The following is a 23356-nucleotide window of genomic DNA, read 5'->3' on the forward strand; positions in this document are numbered from 1 at the left end:
GAGGATCTATGACTTCTGGAAGCAGCTCTTTTAGTAGTTTAGATGGAATAGGGTCTAACATACATGTTGTTGGTTTAGATGATTTAACAAGTTTATACAATTCTTCCTCTCCTACAGTAGAGAATGAATGGAATTGTTCCTCAGGGGAGCTATAGTGCGCTATCTGATGCGATACTGTAGCTGACGGCTGCAAGGATACAATTTTATCTCTGATAGTATCGATCTTGGAAGTGAAGTAGTTCATAAAGTCATTACTGCTATGCTCTTGGGAAATGCCAACACCTGTTGATGCTTGATTTTTCGTTAATTGAGTCACTGTATTGAAGAATAAAAACGACGAAAAGTAATCAGATCTAGCAGTTTTTAATGCTTTTCTGTAGGATAGGGTACTTTCCCGCCAAGCTAAACGAAATACCTCTAATTTAGTTTTCCTCCAGCTGCGCTCCATTTTCCAGGCTGCTCTCTTTAGGGCGCGAGTGTGCTCATTATACCACGGTGTTGGACTCGTATCCTTAATCTTCCTTAAGCATAAAGGAGCAACCGCATCTAAAGTGCTAGAAAAGAGAGAGTCCATAGTTTCAGTTACATCATCAAGTTGTTCTGAGCTATTGGATATGCTGAGGAACTGAGATAAGTCAGGAAGATTATTTATAAAGCAGTCTTTTGTGGTAGAGGTAATGGTTCTACCATATTTGTAACAAGTGCAGATTGTGTGAGAGATCATGACTTCAGGACAGAGACAAGCACACACCAACCACTCCAGCGTGCAGGTAATCACATTCAGTTCTTGGATAAAACATTACAGTTTGCACATGTTCAGTCATTTAACAACATGTCTGTGTTGTTCAGGAAGTGATTCAGTGAAGATCAGAAACTACAGAGCAGCTTTTTGGTGCTGCTGTGTGTTCTTCTGCTGACTGCAGTCATAGTACTGTGTGTCCACATCCATACAAACTACACATAAGAGACACACCAGCTACTGACCAAGATCACCAACCTTACAGAAGAGAAAAAAAACAGATATTAACCAGTAATGCCAACCTAATACAAGAAACAATAGAAAGTTATAGAAAGTTCATACATGAGAAAAATGAGCTGTTGAAGACTTTCAATGAAACAGGTCATCATGAACTACATAAAAATGACATAAAAGCTCAACATTTGATGAATAGCATACAACCTTTACAAACAGGTTGCGTAATGTCTAATTTTATGTGATTAGGAATAGTTAGTTAATCTGCTAATAGTTAATCTGGTTGTGTTTATAGATGGATAGATTTACTATCAATCCAGGAACAGGTGAGAGTGTGTGTGAGAGAGGAGATTTAAAAAAAAAAAAATGTAATAATAAACTTTATTCAATCATAGAGACATAAATATTTCAACTCCACACAAGATCAAAGAAACTCCTCCTCCACCACAGTACAAAAAAAAAGAAAAAAAAAAAAGAAAATTATAACACCACTGTGTCACAATCGTTGCTGAGGAAGCACGAGTAAACGTTCAATAGTCTTTAATAAAGGAAATGGCCGCCGACTCCAAGGGGCCGACCAACGGTGGCGGAGCTGGTGGAGGAGGAGCCAGAGAAGGAGAGCCAATGAGCCAGGGTGGAGCCGAGGGCTCTGGCGACCGAGGCAGAGATCCGCGGCGGAGGCGGAGCGACTAAGGACCAAGGTAGAGCTGGCGGGAGGAAGGAGCCCAACGGAGACGGTGGGATACTCCAGTCCCGGTGATGCTGGAAGATGGCAGTCCCGTGGGGCTCGCACCGTACAGATAGGGGGCTGAGGGCGAGCTGAGGGGCCGGCAGATGACAGCAGTGGAGGAGGCAGGAGCGGGTGGGAGGGCTGGCATCTATGAGCCTCCGGGCTTCCAGGGATGGACTCAGGAACGGGAGCCGACACTGGAGGGCGCTCTGGAGGCGTGGGCTCTGGAGGATCGGAGCTGGGGTGCGTTTCCCGAACAACGACGTAACTCGCTGATTAACCACCATAGTACGATGCATTGTTTTGAAAACGAACTAGCAAGTCGCGACTGTTTCCCAAACACGGTCGCATCTCCGTCGTTTGAACCACATTGGTTCAGCAACATAGGACCATTGTTAATGACATCACACGCATGTGGTGGAGGAATAACTTATGCTATTTAACTGATTAGAGATCTCTAAGATGCTACTGTATTGCACCTACTGACTAATTTACAATTTTTTTGTTCCCTGTCATTGTGCTTTATTTGATGTTTGATTAATCGCAGGTTCCTTCATACGTCATACTCCGGGGTTTCCTTAGGTATTTGCACATGCGCACTTTTCAAAAATGGTGATTACAAAGGACGCGCAAAAATACATAATTAAAATGCATTTTATATTTAGATAGAATGGAAGATAGCTTGTGTGTTGTGCCCAAGAGCATATTTATTTAAGAATTAACAAGAAACTATGCTTCTAACCACAGATCGAGAGCTGCAGTTCCAACCACGTAAGTTTGTGACGCTGATTGCGAACTTTCGTTTGAACTATGGTTTCGGGAAACACCAAATCGTTGAACTATGCTGATAACGACGGAACTTGCGATCATAGTTGGCTAACGATGCTTTTGGGAAACGCACCCCTGGCCGAGACCAGTGGAGATGAAGGAGGGCTGGATGGGACCAGTGGGGACGACGGAGAGAGGAGAGGGGGAAAGTCAGCCTCCAGATCCTCCTCCAAGTCCAGCAGCCCCAGATGCACTATCAGCTCACCCTCAGCCGCGATGTAGGTGGTGGAGCTTCACTCCGCGCTCTCACCGTCCACGGCATGGGCACTGTCGCCGGCTCTCACACCTGGTCGGACATGTTGAGCTCAACTTCTGGGGCGATCTTCTGCTCAGTTGCTCGGCTTTGTCCTGGCTCGTCGATCACAGCGGGAAATGTCTCTCCGTCACCAGTGGGCTCGGGGTGATGCTCCGCACTGCAGGGAGTTGGTGGGGTGGGCTCTGGGTCTGGAGTGGATCTGGTGAGATTATCCTCGGGGCAGATGGTGGTGATCCGTTTCTCGCAAGAGTCCACTCTACGAAGGCGGCGAAATCCTTTCGAGGACCATGACAAACTTGCATCATAGAATGAGCAGAGCACGACGTCCGGGTATCTGGTGGCGCTAGCTAGCATCAGGAACAGTCTTGTATGAGAGATCTGTCCCCCTGCTCCATCAGGAGGAGGAGGAATTCTGGACGTGTGAGGAGATCCATAGAACCACAATGGAAAGAAAAAACACTGAGAAAACACGGAAACAAAATTGGAGGGAACACACGGAGGTAACTGTTGTTGGTCGGGTCTTCTGTCACAATTGTTGTCGAGGAAGCAAGCAGGAGGTACGAGTAAATGTTCAATAGTCTTTAATCAAGGAAACTCAGGAGCTAATCCACAATGGGAACTGCACACACACATAACAAAGTTGACCTGGTGCTGGACGTCCTGAGAGAAACTTGGGAGGACGGGCCTTCTGATAGCCAAAATGAAATTCCAATATGTGCTGGACCTGAGAACAAAGCTCCACACTTTGGGGCGGCTGTCAATGGAGAATTTGTTACAGGCCCAGGACCGGCAGAGCCGGCTGTACAACCAGGGGACCAGACTACATAAATTTGCACCGGGAGAAAAAGTACTTGTATTGCTTCCTACGTCTAGCTCTAAATTACTCGCCAAGTGACAAGGACCCTTTGAGGTCACACGGCGAATTGGGGATCTTAATTATGAGGTAATTCGTACCGACAGGAATGGGGCACATCAGATTTACCACCTCAACCTCCTCAAAAAGTGGAGTGAGGCGGAGTCAGTGATGCTAGCGACGGTAGTGAGTGGAGAGGAGGATCTCGGGCCAGAGGTAAGCACCAAGCCACAATCTCTCGCTCTGGCCCTTGGCGGTGACCACCTCTCTCCCTCGCAGCTCGCTGATGTAGCCAAGCTGATGTAGCCGGGGGTGGTGGTTCGCAGCCGGCCATATCGTTTACCTGAACACAAAAAAAAGGTAGTTCAGGCAGAATTAGAGGTAATGCTAGAGATGGGAGTAATAGAGGAGTCCCACAGCGATTGGGTGAGCCCGATAGTTTTAGTACCTAAAACGGACGGCTCTGTACGATTCTGTGTGGATTATCGCAAGGTGAATGCTGTGTCGAAATTCGATGTATATCCAATGCCGCGGGTCGACGAACTGCTTGATCAGCTAGGTACAGCTCGATTTTATTCGACACTGGATTTAACTAAGGGATATTGGCAGATCCCCTTATCACCTTTATCCAAAGAAAAAACAGCCTTCACAACGCCGTTCGGATTACACCAATTCGTTACGCTTCCGTTCGGGTTATTCGGGGCACTGGCCACGTTTCAGCGCCTCATGGATAAAATTCTGCGGCCGCATGCAGCATTTGCCGCTGCATATCTGGATGACATTATCATCTATAGTAACGACTGGCAGCGGCATATGGGGCATTTGCGGGCCGTACTGAGAGCGCTGAGGGGGGCCGGACTGACGCCTAACCTGAAGAAGTGTGCGGTTGGGCGTGTGGAGGTCAGGTATCTGGGCTTCCACTTGGGCCACGAGCAGGTGCGTCCCCAAATTAATAAAACCGCAGCGGTTGCGACCTGCCCGAGACCAAGAAGGAGGTGAGGCAGTTCCTGGGGCTAGCGGGATATTATAGAAGGTTTGTACCTAATTATTCGGACCTCACCAGCCCGCTGACTGACCTCACTAAAAAGGAAGCGCCAGATCTGGTCCAGTGGACGGAGCTGTGTCAGCAGGCTTTTACCCAGGTAAAGGCTGCTCTGTGTGGCGGACCGCTTTTGCACTCTCCTGACTTTTCTCTCCCCTTCTTGCTGCAGACAGACGCGTCGGACAGGGGGCTTGGGGCCGTCCTGGCCCAGGAAATAGATGGTGAAGAACGGCCGGTGCTGTACATCAGTCATAAGCTCTCTAAGAGAGAGACGATGTACAGCACCATTGAAAAGGAGTGTTTAGCGATCCGCTGGGCTGTTCTCACCCTCCGCTATTATCTCCTGGGACGGGAGTTCACCCTTTGTTCGGACCACGTGCCCCTGCAGTGGCTCCACCGCATGAAAGTGAAAATCCACAGGCCGGGGACTCAGATGGCTGTAGCGGACTTCCTCTCCAGGAATGGGGGCTGCAGGCCGGAGAGCTTCCCGGCCTGAGTCGGGCGGTGGGGGTATGTGGCGAGGGGGGCGTGGTTAGCAGAATCTGCAGCGGGAGAGAGAGACTGGAGAACGAGCGGTGAGTAAGTGGGTCAAGTACAAGATGACATTCACCTGCTTCTCGTTTCAGTGATTGGTGTGGAGAGATCAAAAGCCACAGAGGGACGGACAGTGGGAGAGAGAGCGACAGACTGAGGACTCGGGAGGCAACCGATCGCTGTTGATCAGAGACTCACCAAAGTGCTGTGAACTTATGTTTATTTGAAAGTGCCTGAGTGCACAAACTTTATTTTGTGGACGTTTCTCAGTCACGCCAACTCCGACTTCTTCCTTCCTTTCTTCGAACTTTGTTACACTTATATAATCTATAGTGGCTGTTGTCAAGTTTATTTCTGCTGTGTAAAAGCCTTAACATGTATGATCTGGCTGAAACTCACGTTGTTTGTGATGTTATAACCGTCTCTCTGTTCTTAAGTTGTCTGGGATACATTCCAAGTATAATACACATTAGTAAAATGATCTATTTTCATTTTTATTTGTCTATATACACCTTGGGTGGCAATGGTACATTATAAAAGTATCCCAAAAACCTCAACCCACTGCTCTGTAATTTTTCCCGTGACTGTATTTTCAAAGTAGCCCACTTGTGCCGCTACCCTGGCAACACTGGTTCACTGTACCCTCATCACACAATGATAGATAACCTTCCGCTCTGCGATGATGGCAAGAAGTTGGGGTCAAACCTTATCAAATGATTAATTTGCGTTAAAAAAATATTAACACGTTAAAATTTTTAGATTAATCGCATGCGTTAACGCGTTAACATTGACACCCCTAAAAAAATCAATTTGTTCACCACTTTCTTTCTTCAACAAAGGGTTAATGTAATTTGATGAGATAGAATCAGGTACAATACATATATCTGGAAAAAAATCTCCACAATCTGGAAATACACATTTCTTATTGAACTCCTCAAGTAAAAAAAATTCTTGTAGATTCACAGCCCCTTGCAGCTTATCGAAAAAACATTTAATGAATCGCACAGACTTTACTTTATACTATTTATAATATGTTTCAATTGAAAACCACTTCTGTAAAGCAAATCCTTGATACCTGGTATTTCTTCGCTAGAAACATCAAGATGTGCACCAAACACAATGGGCTCCTCAAGAAGCCATTACAAGGACATTAATGGTTCCATCCATTGATGTTTAAACAAACTCCATATTTTAAAGAGGCTTCGATAGAACAGGAACTCCTCTAAAATCTAGTTTTTTAGGGTCCGTTAAAAACAAGACAGTTTCCAGGCCAAGTCCACTTACTCTTCGTAGAATACATTGAGCTTCTGGTTTTCATACTAGTCTTTCTGATCCCAGCAAAAATTTTAGCAAAAACTGAAGACGATAAGCAGCACATCTACTTGCCAAATGCACTAGACCTTGGCGTCCTTCTTCTTTGGCCAGACACAGAAAACTCTGAGGGATCCAATGTAAATTGTCCCAAAAAAAGTCCACTATTTCTGCTTGAATTTTTGTTAAAATGCAAGTCTATGCCACAGGGAAGAGGCTGCAAGATTGTGGATAATTAGTGTGCGTCCTCTGAAAGACAACTGAGGAAGCAACCATTTTTTCAAACGTCCTATTACTTTATCTGCCATTCCTTCCCAATTTTTCTGCATGAAAAAATCATTACCTAAAAAAACACCCAGATATTTCAAACCATCTCTTTTACATAATAAACCCCCTGGTAGAATGGTATTTCCTCCTTCTCAATTCCCAATCAATAAAGCATCACTTTTTCTCCAATTTACAAGAGCTGATGAAATATTTTTTAAATCATTAACAATTTGTTGTAACTTTTGAACATCATCATTGTCATTTATAAAAACAATAACATCATCAGCATATGCAAATAAATAAAAAGTAGTATTACACTGTGGCAATGTCAAACCCTTTAACATATTTCATAACCTAAAAAGCAGGTGTTCTATAGCCAGGACATATAATATTCCAGACATAGCACAACCTTGTCTTACTCCTCTCTGTACTTTAAAAGGGGTACACAAACTACCGTTCATTTTGATCACACTCTCAATTTCACAATACATTGTTTTTATCATATCTATAAAAACAGAATTAAACCCAAAAATGTGTAATGTATGCCACAAATAAAGATGTTTAACACGATCGAAGGCCTTCTCTTGATCTAAAGAAATAAGGTGTTAATACCAAATAATTTTGAAACTTCCAACACATCTCTTATTAGGGTTATGTTATCAAAAATGTATCTATTTGGTATACAATAAGTCTGATCGTAATGTATCACTTTCCCTACAACTTTACTTAATCTTGTAGCCAAAACTCTGGAGAGGATTTTATACTAAAATCCACGAAAGGGAAACAGGCCTCCAATTTTTTATATTTTGGAGATCACCTTTTTTGGGCAACAGGGTGATAACCGCCCTTCTACAACTGAGTGGAAGAAATCTTAGAGAAGATCTTGTCTTAGATTGGCCAGAAAGTTTTATTGAATTCAATGGGTAACCCATCAATTAAAGGGGATTTCCCATTCTCCATGCTCATCGATGTTGTATAAAGTTCTTGCACTGTCAAAGGTAATTTCAAATCTTCATTACTTTCTTCATCAAGAATTGGCAAGCCTTCAAACAAACTACTAGTATTTAATATTTTTTCCTCAATTAAATCAGCTGTATATAACTTTTATAAAATTGTACAGCAGCTTGTCTTATTTCAGAAGTTTTCTTTAATTCCTGTCCTGAATCAGAAACCAAGGAATGAATTATTCTGCTTTGACTTTTTTTTTTCCATACTAAAGAAAAATTTAGAAGGTGCATCCATTTGTGTAACTTTCTGGAAGCGTGAGCCAACCAACCTTGATGCCCAACAAATCTGCCAATAACGTTTTCTTTGCTGTAAGAGATTCAATATGCTCTTTTTTTCCTGTAGATGCAGATAAACTATGTAAGTCAACTATCTCAGTCTCTAAAGTATTCAAGGTTCAAGACCTCCGTGAAGTTGGCCCCCCACCCAACGCAAAACGTCAGCAAAATAGTTTCAATCGTTTGTGCTCCGTTTGTGCTGTAAAAATTTTCGTTTGTGCTGCTTTGGTTTTTTAGATATTAAAATTATATTTATAGGTCATTCTGAGGTCACTCCGCCCCCCACATACTCCAAATTCATCCCAAATAGTCTCGTTTGTTTGTGCTTCCTTTGTGCTGGTTTGTGCAAGTAAAAGTTTAGTTTGTGCTGCTTCGGTTTTTAAAATATTAGACACTGAATTATAGGCGATGACGTCACCAGCCCCCCCACATGCTCCAAATTCACCCAAAATAGTCTCAATCGTTTGTGCTTCGTTTGTGCTGGTTTGTGCTATAAAAACTTTAGTTTGTGCTGCTTCGGTTTTTTAGATATCAAAATATTTAATGGTCATTTTCTGAGGACTCTTAGCCACCCACATGCTCCAAATTTACCCCAAATAGTCTCGTTTGTTTGTATTTCATTTGTGCTGGTTTGTGCCATAATTATTATTATTATTTTTTTTGTGCTACTTTAGTTTTTAAGATATTAAAATAATATTTAATGGTCATTTTCTGAGGACTCTTAGCCCCCCACATGCTCCAAATTTACCCCAAACAGTCTCGTTTGTTTGTGTTTTATTTGTGCTTTTTTTGTGCCGTAAAATTTTTTGTTTGTGCTGCTTCGGTTTTTTAGATATTTTTAGTGATCATTCTGAGGTCATGCTCCAAATTTACCCCAAATAATCTTGTTTATTTGTGCTTTGTTTGTGCTGGTAATATTTTCATTTTTTCTACTTTCTTTTTTAAAGATTTTTTCCTAGTCAACTAGTTGCATGTTTATATTAAATTGATTCTTTCTTATTTATTTCTTGTCTATGAGCCGGTTCATTGTTGTGATGTACTCTATTCACGGAGGCTGCATGAGACGACAAAAGGCACATCCAAAAAAGTTATTTCCGCAGGGGGAAAAAAAACCCAAAATGCGAGGGATTGCACAGGCGCCTCCATATCATACAGTAAGCGCGATAATACTCCCACACTCCTCATAAACACTTGAAATGCGCCTATATAGCGATTTTATTATTAATCTTAATATTATTGTCTTCATTTCTTATACATATTTCTCCAAATATCACAAAGATCAAAAGTGTGAACTAACTGCTTGATAACTTTTTGAGATGCAACATGTGGTTTTAAATGGTTACAATCTACTTTATCATTCTCAGTGCAATTAAAATCACCAACTAAAACTAAAAAATCATCCGTATTTAAGCTTTTCAGAGTAGTGTAGGCTAAATTAAAAAACAAAACCCTTTCCGCTCCATTATTAGGAGCATATATATATATATATATATATAAATAAAAACAATAACAATGTTTTCAAATTTAACTATAACTTTTAAAAAAAACTACCTTTTTCTATTTCAACAAATTCATAGGATACTGGGGTCACATTTTAAGAAAATAAAATTGCGACACCTCCACTCATAGAGGATTTACGACTAAGAAAAAGTTGACCTCCCCACTCTATTTTCCAGTCCACCTCATTTCTTTTATCACTATGTGTTTCTTGTATAAACATGATATCAACAGACTTCTGGCTTATAAACTCATACAACATCATCCTTTTACGAACATCTCTAGCTCCATTTAAATTTAAAGTTCCAATTTTTAGCTGACTCATAGTATTATTTAAGTTCCACAAGAAACTAAGAGGGGGGAAAAAAACTAAGATTATGCATATGGTCCAAAAAAACCCCAAAAACAAACGTAGGGATTTAAACCATGGCATTCGTCTCATCTCTAAGATTTTTTTTGATTTTTTTTTTTTCTTATTCACAAACTTCCGTAAACGATGCACTTCAAGATCAGAGAAAACCCCTTCTTTCATCAAATACCTGTTATCCTTCATAAACTGCGCAAGATTAGGAAAATAATGCTCAACCTCTACGCCTTTTAGCCCTTTTGTTTTCTGAAGAAAGAGACTAATGTCCTCAGCTTCATACAAAACCTGTACATTCTCATTTTGAGAACAAACAGAAAGTTCTGAACACACCAAAGTATTAGAATCAGAATCATCATCCGAAGCCATGACTTCATCTTCACTGAAAAAAAGTTTACTGACTTTATCATTTAGAGTTTTTTTTTTCCTTTTAACAGGAACTTTGAAGATCGATTCAACTTACTTGTTCAATTCACAATCATTCATTCTCAAATCTTCATTTACAATTTCTCTGTCTTGTTCAACAAATGCGGAAGATATAGTCTTACTCAATCCTACCAATGTCTCTGCCGCTACAGGCCCTACCGCAACACCTCCATAAACAAGAGGAGAATCAGACATCAACTTCTCCGCACTGCTTTCTCCCGCAACCGGCCCTTAAAGTGATACATTCGCAGTTATGCCATTTCCAACCTCCAGCGAAGCAGCCACGGATGCACTGGTTTCAGCAACAGCACTCCCCGCTTTATCTGCATCAACCGGCACTGTGTTCTTATTTACTTTATCAGGGCAACTACGAATAAGATGCCCAATTTCTCCACAGCCAAAACATTTCATCGTTGTATCAGATGATGCGAAGATAGCATAATTAAAGCTGTCTATTTTAAATTTGAAAACCAGATCAAGTTCGTCTTCACCATTTTTCTAAATCATAAACACATGTCTCCTAAAAGACTAAAGATGCTTCACTAAAGGCAATTTACATCCGAGTGGAATTTTTTTGATGGGAGAAACTATTTTTTCATATCGTGACAGTTCTTGCACAATAACCTCATCTTTCACGAAAGGCGGGACATTTGAAAGTACTATTTTCTTGGCAGGAGTACTCTTAATTACCACACCATTTTGCACTATTTCATTAGCCTTCTCAATAGTGCTAAGAAAAAGCCCAATTGCATTTTTCATTCGCGAAGTCGACACAACGTTTTCATGACTCACAATGTCTCCCACAGCCAAACATACGTCCTCCACGCTGGCATTAGAATCAATTTTAACTCCATGACGCCAAGTTAAATTTTCAAAAACCATTGTGTTTGGAGTCGTCATACTTCCCAGTGAAAGGCTGGAAGCAGACTATCCACATACAAAGATACAACAAAATGAAAAAGAAACACAAAACAAAACACTTATAAGGAAAAAAAGTTTGAAAAAAAAGACCTTTTACCAGCCACTACCACTCTCATCCACATTCACCACGCTCCGCCCACTCACTCCCAGCATGCACGAGAGAGAGAGTGAGAGACTATGTGAGAAGAAATCATCTTAACTGCTATGATACAAATGTGTTATTGTTTTATCTTGTCAGAATTTTGTTATGAAAAAGTCTGTTAATTCTGGAGTCTGGATTGGTCTGACTGACAGTGACGTTGAGGGCAGATGGAAATGGTAGCACACTGACCTCTGGGTGAGAAATCACTGAACTGAACTTGAACTTGAACTTGAACTGAACACTGATTATTATCTAATAAATGATTCTCACAGACAGTATCATATCACACAGAAAGCAGCACTGAACATCTAATGCTGATCTGTTTCAGCTCCAGGGGCCTGTACCATGAAGCTGGTTTAGCTGGCTAGCCAGGTAAGTTTCAGTTTAGTTTGCGCCAACTCTGGGTTTTAGGTACCATGAAAGTGGCTTGGCTTTTAGCAGTGTTCATCGCCATAGTAACTTACGCTCCACAGCTAATCTGATCCGGGGAAGGTTATGTTCTGGTTTAGAGATCTCAAACCGAAATTTGAGCAATCAGCTTCAAGTAAAGTGAAGCAATAAACCACTCCTCCAGTCTCTCTTACTCCAAATTAAAGGACGCTGCATAGTAAGACATTTTTAAAGATAAAATCATCTGATTTTTAGAGATGATTATTTATATAATTATTATACCCTTAATCCATTACGCAACCCAGCTTAGTTTAAAAGTAATTATTAAGCTTTTATTTTAAATTAATATAAACATATAGATAATATGCAATAGAAATAAGTTTTAGAATCAATAGCTGTAACCATGACTACATATGAGTTTAGATTTTTAAGTCTTATATCTATAAATATTATAAACTTTACTACTTTTACTTGCACTTATATGGTAAGACAAGTTTTCCTCTTTCATGGATATATCGTTTCATCTTGCTGTGTAAATGTGTTTAAATTCTTGTTCAATCTTTTAATCTTTGGTAGTGAATCGCACTGACTCTCACGAGAAGTGAATCACAGTTTCAAGGCATGTGATTGGCTGCTCACTAATGATGTCACACGTACATGTGCACGCGCTCCATTAACTCAAGATCAAGCCTGAGTTGACAGAGAAAGTTGATGATTCAATCAAAGCCGGATTGGACTGGTTTGGTTTTGTTAACTCAAAACTAATCCTGTAACCCTGAGTTTGTTCAGCCACCATCATGGTACAGGCCCCTGGAGGTCTGGAGAGCCCAATGGAAATAGTAGAGAGAACTGTGTTATGTGTTTTTCATCAGGGTGGAATGACATTTGTCATTTAGCATTTTTGCTACAAGATATGTAGGCTCATTTTTATTAACAAAGGTTTGAAGTGACTAACTTACAAATGTATCATATTTGTTATCTTGTTTTCAGTCATGTAAATGCCATTAAAGGGATAGTTCACCCAAAAATGAAAATTCTGTATCGAGACCTATACTGGGACCTATACTGGGACTGGGGGCAATCGAGACAAGATGGCTTCACTTTTGAGGACTAGTGCAGCACACTTGGGCACAAGGCACAAGGCACTGAGCAAGGTCTCCAGCATTGTAAAGGACCCCACCCACCCCTCCCACAACCTCTTCCAGCTCCTGCCATCAGGAAAAAGGTACCGGAGTATCAAAGCTTGTTCTGTCAGATTGCTCAACAGCTTCTTTCCCCAGGCTGTGAAAGCTCTTAACTCCAATCTCCCTGTCCCCCCTCTGAAACCATGAACACCTCAGCCCCCCAACTCACAAATAACTATTGACAATTTTCCTAAGTGCAATTCTGAGTGTGCTACACACAGGTGAGTAGGCTATACAAACCACCTGTAGTAACGCACTCGTCCCACTATATGCACACTAGACGCTTTCTATAAACACTCCCTGCTACAAAGACTCAATAAGATAATATATGTTTACTTGAGCATTGCACTTCTAAATCTGTTGCACTATGCACTGCTTCCCACAAAATCTCTCTTCTGAACAATTTAATGTACAAAATATATATTTTCTGCACAATTTCATGTACAAATATCTCTTTAGCAAAATTTCATGTAAAGTATTTATGTAAAGTCTCAGTTTGTGTATGTGTAGTCAACTAGGTATAGTAGTTATAGTATTTATAGTATATGTATAGTCAAATGGTTAAACTGTTGTATAGCTCTATTGTTTTTCCTATATTTGCATTGTTGTATGTTTATCTCATGTTTAACTAGTATGTAGCACTGTGGTCCACTATATGTCCACACATGTAGCAGAATGACAAGAAAGCTCAACTTGAACTTGAACTTGAAGTCATGGTACTATCATGAACGTGTATCCAAAAGTGGCACAGTAGTGATGAAAATGTGGAATAAAGACGTTATTTTTGTTTTCTTTGTGCAAAAAAGTATTCTCGTACCTTCGTAACATTATAGTTGAACCACTGATGTCACATGACTACTCTGCCCATCATCTTGGTACTTTTCTGCGCCTTGACCGTGGTAGTTCCCTTGCTGTCTATGGGAGGGTCAGAGAGCCCTCAGATTTCATCAAAAATATCTTAAATTGTGTTCTGGAGATGAAAGAAGGTCTTACGGTTTTGGAACAACACGACGGAGAGTAATTAATGACAGAATTTTCATTTTTGGGTGAACTATCCCTTTAACAAAAAGACTAAAGGAGCTAAGAGTGTACTAGCATCAAATATTCAATAGAGTATTACTAATAAATAGTGAAACTCTGTTTAGATGTCATGAAATGAAGACACATGCCATTAGTGATGACATTTTTAAAGCCTATTAAGTGTTAAAAAAATGATGATTTTCAGTTATACTGTAATGTTGAATGGCTATTCTCATTTCATCCCCAGAAGCTGAGAAAAAATAATAATAATTTAAGAGGCAACAGTAGCATTATTGATATTGGTGATACTGGCCTTCATAGTACTTAGTAAAGAAATGACATTAAACAAATATTTAAAATACTGTCTTTGTTATTTTGACATTAATTTGGATATTCAATGTGGAATTATTACAATATAAAAATATAATAAAATGTATAGGTTAGATTAATCATAATTAATTATAGAAAAATGTGGGATTCATTTTATTTATTTTTTAATCAAATGACAACACTAATAATAATATAAAGGTGATTTAAAACGGTGAAAACAATAATAAAAAACATATAAATGGCCAACCAGTAAACAAGATATACACAAATACAAAATTTCTCTTATACATTCATGTTTTATTTACAGTAAAATCTTTGTTGATAAAAATAGGTTTATCAACATATTATATGTCAGCTACCCAGATACATGCTCTATAGAGTTAAAGTGGCACGAATGTCACATTATTTGAGAGTCACACTTTGACTTCACTTTAGTATCATGTTGCTGTTTTAACTGATGTTTAAAATAGAATCAAAAAACCACAAACATGGACAGGAAACGACACAGGAAAAACATTCAGCATTATGTTACGCTGTACAAGAGCCATTAGGCTGATTGTCCTTGTTAATGATATTTCATTAGACTCACTCACCTGAACCTGGAACCTGTTTTTCATTTTGGTTCGTTCTGAGCAAAGACTGTAATTTTATTTGTGTATGTAACATTTTTTAAATGGTCTGCAGCATTGAAGCTGTCAACACATAAGGAGCAAACAGTGTGCCTTCAGTTAATGGATGCTACCTTTAGCTGCATGTAACATTAAAAAATTATTTAAGAGCTTTCTTCATTAAATTATTTAAGAAATTCCTGTGAGAAGTGATATGAAATCACAGAGGAATGCCACTTTGTCTAACAGACAATTGACTAAATGTTTTTCACTAAAGAGTTGGACCGGGTGTCAAACCTTCGAGCAGTTTCATGTTTTTGTTTTAAAAGTAGAATCAAATAGCAGCTGAAGTGAAACGACGTGCAACAAAACAGCTGTATTTAGTATGTGACACTATGAGGAACAGAATCCTTGTCACACTCCCTTCTCTTTTCAATCATATAAAAGAGAGAAGAGAGGATTGGTATTGTATGGCTAGAGTTGGTCAAAAAAATAGAGAAGAGAAAAAATGGGTGGACTTTACACTTTTCAGTAACAGCTCACAGTTTGTGAGCTTTTAGCGCCTCATGCCAAACCTAAATCAGATCTGATCATCATAAACAACAGACAGGAACAAGTGTGTGTGTGTGTATGCATGTACTGTATATATTGTCAGTCCTGTGTCTTGTGTTTAGTTCTTCCTGTTTCCTTATTTGGTTATTTTCCTGTCCTTGTTTAGTTTGATTAGTTAATTATGTTCCAGTTGTGTGTTATTAATTATCTAGTTCCATCCTGTGTATTTAAGTTCCTGTCTGTTCAGTTAGTTTTGTTCTAGTCTACTCATTACATTCCTTGTGTTCCTGTATGTCTCAGCCCTGCCTTGTCTTGCCCTGTTGGATTTCATTAATTTCATTAATTTTCATTAAATTTCATTTTTTTTTTTTTTTTTGATGAATAGAAAGTTCAGGAGAACAGCATCGTTTGTAACATGATAAATGTCTTTATCATCACTTGTGTGCTAAATAAAAGTTTTAATTTCTATATATACTGACTCCAAGATTTTGAATAGTAAAAATATTTCACAATATTCCTGCTTTAGCAAATATAACTTTATGTATTTTGGATCAAATAAATGCAGGCTTGGTGAGCAAAAGAGAATTCTTTACAAAAACTTAAAAAATCTTACTGTTCAAAAACATTTGACTGGTAGGGTGTCATGTTAAAATATATAAATGAACATCACATACCTGGCATTTCCATAGTGTATATTGTTTATGTGCTCTGAAGGAAATAAAACAATAAAACATTTTGAAATTTTGGGAATATTTCTCTGAAATATTTCTCTCAGCAGATTTTCTTCCAGAAACAGAAAGTAGCCGGGAAGAACTTTACACGGAGGTGATGTGGGCGTTTACATCTCGCGCCTCTCGTTTAAATCGAGATTAAAGACCCATCTCTTTAACCTGACTTACACATAATACAGTAATATGCTTCTAATATTCAAATCCATTAAAGGATCGTTAGGCTGCATTAATTAGGTCAACCAGAACTGGGAACACTTCCCATAACACCCGATGTACTTGTTACATCGTAAGAAGAATGGCATCTACGCTAATATTAGTCTCTTTCTTTCTTATTCCGAGATCACCGTAGCCACCCAATCCAGTCTGTATCCAGATCAGATGGTCACTGCAGTCACCCGGATCCAGTCCGTATCCAGATCAGATGGTGGATCATCACCTAGAGATGACTTCTACAGCCCTAAACGTCAGCGGAGATCAGGACACCTAGATGATCCTCAGAGACAGATCCCCAGTGAGGACGTCGTCACCTAGGGGCTGTTTACACCTGGTCACTTCATGCGTTTTTTCTGATAGGATAGCTATCCGATCCTGAAAAGACCAGGTGTAAATGCCTTCCGAAATGCTTTCGAGACGGATATAAATCCGATCGCTCAAACCACTTCAGGAGGTGGTCTGGACCACATTCCAGACGAAACTGGACAAGTGTAAATGCATCGGGTTGTTGAAATCACATATGCTAATTTTACTCCTCCCAAAATATTAAAATAATAAACGTGTGAGAGCGTTTTATAGGCTATATGGCATGTTCTAGTCAGATATGACAGCGCTAATGCAACAAGCGTCACCGCGGATGAGCTGAGCATCTCTTCAGCAAGCTGACACGCAAACTGTACCGCGAAACTGAACGTAAGTCGCAGACGCTCAACACACAACATCTTCATTAAAAGTAGTGAGACTAACCTATCTTTCCAGTGCTGATGTCGCGCTCTCTCCTGTTGCGGTCTCTGATATTGAAATTAGCTGATAATGAATAAAATGCAGCGCCTATGTATTGCTTTCATTGACGTGAACTCCGTTAAATTTGCATATAGCGTGGGAATATAAGAACAGATTTATATCCGTTTTGCGAAGACACATATATGTGGCCAAGTGTAGCTGGAAACGTTTGAACAAATCAGATAGATTTCCGATCAGAGAAAACGCATGAAGTGACCAGGTGTAAACAGGCCCCTAGACAGCCATCGGGACAAGACCACAGGAATCAAATTAGTCCTTTACACAATCTGACTTTGCTGCAGTTGGAATTGAACTGCAGGTTCGTCTAGCCAGAGGAGAACTGCTTCTCCTGTTGCTTTTATGGAAGCGGTTCCTGAGTTAACCCTGAGAGGGCCCCTGTCACCACATGCAGCCCAAGGAGGGCTGTGGACCTCATGTCATGCCCAGAGAGGGCCTCAGCTTCCGAGCCTAGTCCATGAAGGGCTCCTGTTCCTGTGGATAGCCCCGAGAGGGCTCCTGTTCCTGTGTTTAACCCGCGGAGGGCTCCAGTTCCCGAGTCCAACCCCATAAGTTCCCCCAAGGATTTTTTGGGGAAGGGTAGTAGGGTTCTGGCTGTAGTGGCTGGGCCGAGTGGACCAGCTCCGCCATGCCCTCCTGATCTCTCTGCACCGCCCAGAACTGTCTGTTCCGTGTTGGAGGCCCCTGTCCTGTAGCCTGTCCATGTCTGTCCTGAACTCCAGAACGCCCCCCCCCCCTTTCCCCTCCTTATTTAAGTTTATTCTACGTCTCCGTGTTCCTCCCCGCTGTGTGCACCGTGATATATATATATATATACACACACACATACATACATACATACAGGTGCATCTCAAAAAATCTGAATATCATGAAAAAGTTCTTTTTTTTGTAACTTCAAAAAGTTTTAATTTCAAAAAGGTAAATTTTAATATATTCTAGATTCATTATATGTAAAGTAAAACATTTAAAAAGTTTTTATTTTTTTTTTATTTTTTTTTTTATTTTGATGATTAGAGCTTACAGCTCAAAAATCCAATATCTCAAAATATTAGAATATTTCCTAAGATCAGTCAAAAAAGGATTTGCAAAACAGAAAAGTTCAAGTTCTTTAAAGTATGTTCATTTATGCACTCAATACTTGGTCGGGGCTCCTTTAGCACAAATTCCAGCATCAGTGAGGTGTGGCATGGAAGCGATCGGCCTGTGGCTCTGCTGAGGCACTATTGAGCCTTCAGCTCATCTGTATTGTTGTATCGACTGTTTCTCATCTTTCTCTTAAAAATATCCCATAGATTCCATATGGGGTTCAGTTCAGGCATGTTGGCTGGCCAATCAAGCACAGTAATATCATGATCAGCAAACCACTTGGAAGTGGTTTTGGCACTGTGGGCAGGTGCTAAAGTCCTGCTGGAAAAGGAAATCAGCATCTCCATAAAGCTTGTCAGCAGATGGAAGCATGAAGTGACCAGGTGTAAATGCCTTCCGAAATGCTTTCGAGACGGATATAAATCCGATCGCTCAAACCACTTCAGGAGGTGGTCTGGACCACATTCCAGACGAAACTGGACAAGTGTAAATGCATCGGGTTGTTGAAATCATATATGCTAATTTTACTCCTCCCAAAATATTAAAATAATAAACGTGTGAGAGCGTTTTATAGGCTATATGGCATGTTCTAGTCAGATATGACAGCGCTAATGCAACAAGCGTCACCACGGATGAGCTGAGCATCTCTTCAGTAAGCTGACACGCAAACTATACCGCGAAACTGAACGTAAGTCGCAGACGCTCAACACACAACATCTTCATTAAAAGTAGTGAGACTAACCTATCTTTCCAGTGCTGATGTCGCGCTCTCTCCTGTTGCGGTCTCTGATATTGAAATTAGCTGATAATTAATAAAATGCAGCGCCTATGTATTGCTTTCATTGACGTGAACTATATAGCGTGGGAATATAAGAACAGATTTTTATCCGTTTTGCGAAGACACATATATGTGGCCAAGTGTAGCTGGAAACGTTTGAACAAATCAGATAGATTTCGATCAGAGAAAACGCATGAAGTGACCAGGTGTAAATGCCTTCCGAAATGCTTTCGAGACGGATATAAATCCGATCGCTCAAACCACTTCAGGAGGTGGTCTGGACCACATTCCAGACGAAACTGGACAAGTGTAAATGCATCGGGTTGTTGAAATCATATATGCTAATTTTACTCCTCCCAAAATATTAAAATAATAAACGTGTGAGAGCGTTTTATAGGCTATATGGCATGTTCTAGTCAGATATGACAGCGCTAATGCAACAAGCGTCACCACGGATGAGCTGAGCATCTCTTCAGTAAGCTGACACGCAAACTATACCGCGAAACTGAACGTAAGTCGCAGACGCTCAACACACAACATCTTCATTAAAAGTAGTGAGACTAACCTATCTTTCCAGTGCTGATGTCGCGCTCTCTCCTGTTGCGGTCTCTGATATTGAAATTAGCTGATAATTAATAAAATGCAGCGCCTATGTATTGCTTTCATTGACGTGAACTATATAGCGTGGGAATATAAGAACAGATTTTTATCCGTTTTGCGAAGACACATATATGTGGCCAAGTGTAGCTGGAAACGTTTGAACAAATCAGATAGATTTCCGATCAGAGAAAACGCATGAAGTGACCAGGTGTAAACAGGCCCCTAGACAGCCATCGGGACAAGACCACAGGAATCAAATTAGTCCTTTACACAATCTGACTTTGCTGCAGTTGGAATTGAACTGCAGGTTCGTCTAGCCAGAGGAGAACTGCTTCTCCTGTTGCTTTTATGGAAGCGGTTCCTGAGTTAACCCTGAGAGGGCCCCTGTCACCACATGCAGCCCAAGGAAGGCTGTGGACCTCATGTCATGCCCAGAGAGGGCCTCAGCTTCCGAGCCTAGTCCATGAAGGGCTCCTGTTCCTGTGGATAGCCCGAGAGGGCTCCTGTTCCTGTGGATAGCCCGAGAGGGCTCCTGTTCCTGTGGATAGCCCGAGAGGGCTCCTGTTCCTGTGTTTAACCCGCGGAGGGCTCCAGTTCCCGAGTCCAACCCCATAAGTTCCCCCAAGGATTTTTTGGGGAAGGGTAGTAGGGTTCTGGCTGTAGTAGCTGGGCCGAGTGGACCAGCTCCGCCATGTCCTCCTGATCTCTCTGCTGGTGTTGATCCATTGTGTTCTGACGTTGTCTGTGCTTCAGAAGTGGCTTGGTAGCCCTTTTCCTGAAGACGTCTGAGCGTGGTGACTCTTGATGCACTGACTTCAGCTTCAGTTCACTCCTTGTGAAGCTCTCCCAAGTCTTTGAATTGACTTTGCTTGACAGTATTATCAAGCTTGCGGTCATCCCTGTTGCATGTGTACCTTTTCCTGCCCAATTTCTTCCTTCCAGTCAACATTGCATTTAATATGCTTTGAAACAGCACTCTGTGAACAGCCACACCTTTCAGTAATGACCTTCTGTGACTTACCCTCTTTGTGGAGAGTGTCAATGATTGTCTTCTGGACTATTGCCAAGTCAGCAGTCTGCCCCATTATTGTGGTTTCAAAGAACAAGATACCTGGAATTTAAACTGTAGGGATGGTCATTTAATGAAACTCAAATGCAAATATTATAATATTTTGAGATACTGGATTTTTGATTTTCATGAGCTGTAAGCTCTAATAACCAAAATTAAAACAAACAATGTAATGTTTGTTTTAATGTTTTACTTTACATGTAATGAATCTAGAATATGAAAGTTTGACTTTTTGAAATATAATTCACGATATTCAAATTTTTTGAGATACACCTGTATATATATATAATGTAATTGTACCACTTTTCCAACACATAATTATGACTTTTTCACATTAAATACTAGTTACAATGTTCTGAAAAATATTAAATATTTTACATCTCACATTTTTACTATTTGTCATTATTGTAATATTTATGATTGTGATTTCTTACAGTATTTCTCATAACTTAGATGCATTTCCACAAGCAGTATGAGCAATATGTAGACATTTTCAGAATTTTTTTTTTATTATTCTGAAAATGTCTGCAAAATGCATAAATGCATTTTCTTTTTTTTCTTTTTTTTAATGCCCTTGGTCAGCAGTAAATAATATAATCAATTATGCACTGCAAAATTGTTTTTATATGTTATAAGTGGTCAAAGAACTCATTTTAATGGCCATTTGACCAGCACACATGATTATCTAATTTCATCAGTGAATTCAATTGAGGTTTGTAGTCAGTTCCTACTCTGAATTGGATATTATAATCACTTCGTAAGATGACTGGAGTAAAATATCAGTCTAACCCTGTCCCTACTGTACAGTCCAAAACATCTGTCAGAATGAATCACTCTTAGAGAAGGTCTTCCTTCTGTGCCGTTGCCATCTTATTTAATTACTGGCTGAAACAACAGAAACAGGATGTGACAACACGCAAATTGGCTCGCTTGACTGGCCAGCCTCCAGGTTTCATCCAATCTCAAAGGAGGCTCCAATTTAAACTCTGAGGGCCCCAGTAATAAATAGGTAATTTATATAATAATGTTTATATTTTCAAATCAGTCCCATTACAACAGCTACACTTTCCAGATTAATTCTGATTACATCGTTTATTGACTATATTACCATAGCTAGTGAGTGTTTCTCCTCAATACGTGTTAATTTCAGTAGGCATTACTGAATATGACCTTTGCAAGGCCAGTATACTAAGACAGAGCATTTGAAAGACTTCATGGTTTAAATTAAAATTTGCTGAAAATTTACTCCCCCTCAGACCATCCGAGATGAGTTTGTTTCTTCATTGAAACAGATTTAGAGAAATTTAGCATCACATCACTTGCTCACCAATGAATCCTCTACAGTATACTGTATGGGCGCCATCAGAATGAGTCCAAACAGCTGATAAAAAAGCATCACAATAATCCACACGACTTCAGTCCATCATTGATGTCTTGTGAAGTGAAAAGCTTCATGTTTGCAACAAAGAACACATTAAGGCATTAGAACTTAGCTTAAACCATTGCTTCTGGCCAAAATTTGAGTCCATAATCCATAATAACACTTCCTCCAGTGAAAAAGTCCATCCCCTGTTGTGCTCTTCAAAATCAAAATCCACCAAGAACTGTTTAGAACTGTTTTAATCTGTTTTCACTTACAGGCAAGGCAAGTTTATTCATATAGCACATTTCATACACAATGGTAATTCAAAGTTCTTTACGTAAAATAGTGTTTGATCTGTGCATATTTTACTCCTAATTCAGACTGATTCTTTTTCTTTTTTTTTTTCTTTGGAGAAGAATATTATGTATATTATGGATACAGTACTCATATTTTAGCTGGAAGCAGAAGGTTGAAGTTAAAAACATAAAAGCAATGATGTGTTTGTTTATTACGTAAATGCAGATTTAGTTTGAACTCTTGTCAATTACTTTGTGATGTTTTTATCAGCAGTTCATTCCGATGGCACCCATTCGCTGCACAGTATCCATTGGTAAGTAAGTGATGTGATGCTAAATTTTCCAAAATTTGTTCTGATGAAGAAACAAACTACATCTTCAATGGTCTGACTGTGAGTAAATTTTCAGCAAATTTTCATTCAACTATTCCTTTAAAGAAACACAAATCAGTAGGCATGTTCCGTCTGAAAATGGGGTAATTTCCAGTAAAATGAATAAAATAATATCTTATAAGAGTTTACTAAGTGGTTGACAGTGGATGTCTTTATGTCATGCTGGTCCCTATATGGCTCTTCAATATAAGTCTATAGTATTTTTGCCTGTTTTATTGTCTGCCAGGTGAAAATCACACATTCAATGGCTTATAAAGTATGAGCAATAATAATAGTGATGTTTGCCTTACAAAGTACCACTAATTAACAGTAATTTCATAAAAGATACGTCTCTCAGGTTCTTGTAGAGAGGTCATTGAAAACAGTGAATAATGAAGTCCAATTTGAATATTGAAAATGCAGTGTTTTGTAATCCATTTTGCTGATTATGTAAGAGTGCTTGATCATTTATGAGCTTGACAGCTCTTGTCGCTAATGTACCCAGTCACTGTAAGGACTTAAAAAAAAAAAAATTAA

The sequence above is a fragment of the Onychostoma macrolepis genome, chromosome 10 (genome assembly GCF_012432095.1).
Source record: "Onychostoma macrolepis isolate SWU-2019 chromosome 10, ASM1243209v1, whole genome shotgun sequence".
In the NCBI taxonomy this organism is placed as follows: domain Eukaryota; kingdom Metazoa; phylum Chordata; class Actinopteri; order Cypriniformes; family Cyprinidae; genus Onychostoma; species Onychostoma macrolepis.